Raw genomic sequence first — 4,357 nt, 5'->3', positions numbered from 1 at the left:
AAAACATTATCCGTCAGTAGTTTGGAGTTACTCACTGATTCGATGCTAACGTGAATGGTTCTCAGGTCTTGTTTCTTTTACTGTATTTTTCGTTTATTACCAATCCTTTCTTTCTATTTGCCACATCAAGCATTCAACATTAACCCTAGTTTCCTTTTTTGTCATAACTTTGTCTTTCAAAAGTTTTGTTTCAACGTTAGTTAAATTTCAAACGGTTTCTGAAGACTCGTTTGTTATTTCCGAACAAACGTATACATCATCTGTCAAAAATAAAAATTATTTCCACCACGATTCAATATTACATCTGTCAGCAATTTGTTTAACGGTTTTCTTTGTTTGTTGACGCTTATTTTGGAGTTCCAATCTCAATAACACCTTTTTAATTTGGTATTTAATTCAGTTCTATTTGTTTACTTAATTCCGCAGCCTTAAAACTTCTTGTTCGATAAATATATTTTCTAAGGTCGTTGACGTTATAATGTTAATAATGCGCTTTAAAAAAACCTAAGGTCAGTAATTACACACTGTCCATCAATAATTAAAAATTATTTCCTTTCAGAGATTCGAATTGATCGCTCTTTTTATTATAATATTACACTCTTCGGTCATTTTTGTTACTGCCCTCTGTATAGTGTACAAATATTTCAGTTAAGTGTCAACCTTTACCCATTTTCTTAACAAAATTAATAGACGTTACTCTCGGTTCACCAAGAACTGAAAAATTTCCACCAACTTTTTCTTGTCTATTGTCAGGCAGACTGAAAACTTCCCGAGTATCGTTACTACAGTATACCGCAGCACAAATGGTTAAATGAGCTTCCTATAATTTCCTACAGGATCTTTCCGTCAGAAGTTTGCTATCGCTGAAGGGGGAAGGAAAAGTGGACTGAGGAAGAGAAGCCTGTTTAGATGGTCCGCTCAGCCCAGTCAGCCTGGCACGACTGAAACTGAATCCATTACATTACCAATACCACTCACCACCCTGTGCCGTGCCATGGTCCACTACCGTCTGACTTTCGCACCCACACAACTACTGACCGCTCACACATACATAAACACATAAAAAAAAAAAACACAAACACCAACGCCTCCACACTCAATTTCTTAAATACAAAAAAACCGTTTACATATGTAACAACAAACAAATATCATACATGATCTATGGCACTGCACAAATACCATACACACACATACAGATAACACATGCAGAGTTGTGCAAACATATATAAACACACATACACAGTACATATTCACAAACACATTTTGATAAGTATTCATACCTGCGTGCAAGTCCACTCCTCCCACAGTTTGTAAACTTCTCCGTGATGCCTTTATTCATATACAGCAATGTTTAACATTTAGGCAGGATGTGTTTGATACAATAATTTATCATCACTAATTTTTCAAGGTAAGGGTGGAGCAGACAGCTAACACCAGTTGTTCGGTTTTGTTCATTTTTTCAAAGATGTTCTTTGCATGATATTATAATAAAAACGACACGACAATGCACAGAACCCAATAGTAACTGACCTAACCAAAGAAAACTACTTATAACTTTATCTAACTTCCTAGCTGCCTCCCGGTATATTAAACATAAAGAATTTACTTTGATATTTAGTACCAGTGAAAGCAACTTTCTTGAAGCGTCATGGTGTAATTTTACTTTTTTGTGAGGGGGAGGGGGGGACGTGAGAGTAAACTGGGACCAAGCTGCCCCAGTGTTGGGAAGAGGGAACAGCGGACGAAACCACCCGCCGACAAGGCAGATTTTTCAGAATACTGTACGGTAAATAAATAATTTTTTCGCATACAAACCATATAAACACCATATTAGTGTCATATAATCAGTTTTTTGCCGTGTTTACCTTGCAATTTCATTCATTCTTCATATCCTGTCCACTACAAGCGATTTTATGATCGTATAGAAAACAGAATTATAATTAAAATAAAAAATTGTGGTATCGTTTTTATTACTATCATTCAAAGAACAGATGTGGAAAATGAACAACTCCTTCTGGTGTCGGCTCTCTCTCTCTCTCTCTCTCTCTCTCTCTCTCTCTCTCTCTCTCTCTCTCTCTATATATATATATATATATATATATATATATATATATATATATATATATATATATATATTTGGGGATTAGCCCACCCGGGCACGGGTCACTGACTCACATCGGGACCTGTGGGGCGAAATTTTAATAATTATTCAAAGTATAAATAAAATTTATAAAAAAACAGTAAAATAAAATAATATTGATAACAATAATAATAAAACTGTAAAAAATAATAATAATAAAGAACTCTAAAGAAATACAAAAATGAAGAAAAAGTGAGAAACGCTATATGTACGTTGCGTTGTCAAGTAAGAGAAACAATTGAGACCCTGCAATTGTGTGTAAATGATGCAGAAAGGCAGATCAGCAACCTGGGACTTGGTCAAAATTTTCGTGATGCCATATGGCAGCAGGGTCTACCACTAGACAACACATTTTGCTTCCAGTATCTTCCCAGGCGATAGTACCTCCCTGTTTGATGGCTGCCTACTACCTACCTTTATAATACCCCTCGAAGAGGGCTCCTGGGCATTTATCCTTACCCTACAGTATTGATAAAGCACTCATTCAGGTCCTTTATAGGGCTTTGACCTTATTTCTTGATTATCTAACTCCAGGCATGTCTCCACTCAGGGTGTTTTTTATTACTGTTCCACGTCCCTTCCACCCTCACCATTACTGCCAAGCCTCTAATTGGTCTTCAATAGTTAAGAAGACAGTAATTACAGTACCCTAACAAGACAGTTGTTACTACTAGTAAAATGTGAGATTATATGGTGCCCATAAAGAGGTAGTAGATTCCCCCGTTAATTACTGCATCAACGTTGTTGCTACTTGTAAGTGCTTTAAGCTTGTTTCTAAAGGGTTTTTTACCTGTATCTTACTGTATTCGTCACCAAGAGGTATAGCCATCCCTAATATGCTGCCTGCCACTATACAGCTTTTCTGAGAGAGAGAGAGAGAAAGAATATCTAGCACAATGAAAGTGAGCGCATTTCATATACATTACAGAATGATTCACTTCCATATTTTTCATGTGTATATCAACTCTCCTTTCACAACTACATGTACTGGACATGTACACAAAATTTCAAGTCTTCTAAATAATAATAATTATAATAGCCAGTCTTTTGTTTCTCAAAGTGTCATTTCTCCTAAAGAATTCACTAGTGCTCTTAACAATACAAACTCAAAGACTTGAGAATAAAAAAATACTGTACTATAATAAAAGACCCCACAAAAAGTGAGTTCGACTTCTATCATCCATATACCCCCAAGTTTTCATACTTTCTAAACCCCATAATTCTCCATCACTGTACCCTTTTCAAGATCATAAGCTTTCAAAAAAAAAACGAAAAAAAAAGAAGAAAGGTCTTAAGTTGTTTCTTAAAGGCCTCCACAGAAGTCAGCTGCTTCATGGATGCAGACAACTGAGTGTATCTGATTGCTGCATAGAAAAAGGATCAGACAACAAAAGAACATTCCCATACTGCTCTAGGCTTCTCAAGGCGTAAAGGATCATCTCTATTACGCAAGATTATTTCAGAATGTGTAGTCAGTGGAATCAGTAAGTTGGCCAAATACTTATGCTCACCAAACATTAGTGTCTTAAAAGTTATTAGACAGTTTGAACTCTATCCTAGCTTTAATTGGAAGCCAATGTAATTCGATCAAGAATTGGGTAGTGGGAGATCAAAAATAAGCCTGGCAACTCTCTTTAATGCAGTAGATAATAAGGTAGGCAGACCCATAAAGTTACATTACAGTAGTCAATCTGAGACAAAATAAGTTAATGTAATAGTGTCTCAAAACAGTCTATCCAAAACACTTAACATCATAAAGATTTCGAATATGAAAGTTGCAACTCTTAACTGCTGAATTTATATGCTCTTTAAAATTCAGTTTTGAGTCAAAAGTACACTCCAAGATTACTAACAGATTCGACAGGACAGAGTTGTACTTTCCCAAAGTTTAAAATGAGCCCAAATCATGTGCTGTCTCCCCTCCTATTTTCCTGGATGATGATAATCTTGGTTTTGCTGTCATTCAACTTAGGTTTCCTCCTAGCCATCCATATCTTAGTCTCAGACATCAAGGATTTCATTAGCTCCCCAAAGCTACATAATTCATATTCCCAAAATATACATCTTACTTGTACATAAACAGGTGTGCAAACTTATATTCCAACACAAGTAACATGAATGACATACAGTATAACATGCCAATAATGGGTCACACTGACCTTGAAAGACCTTAGCAATTTAAATCCATAGGTTTCGTGTATCTGTAAAGACAACACC

The sequence above is a fragment of the Homarus americanus genome, unplaced genomic scaffold, assembly GCF_018991925.1.
Source record: "Homarus americanus isolate GMGI-L3 unplaced genomic scaffold, GMGI_Hamer_2.0 scaffold32929, whole genome shotgun sequence".
In the NCBI taxonomy this organism is placed as follows: Eukaryota; Metazoa; Arthropoda; class Malacostraca; order Decapoda; family Nephropidae; genus Homarus; species Homarus americanus.
The sequence above is the reverse complement of the archived record's forward strand: the minus strand, read 5'-3'. Positions refer to the sequence as shown.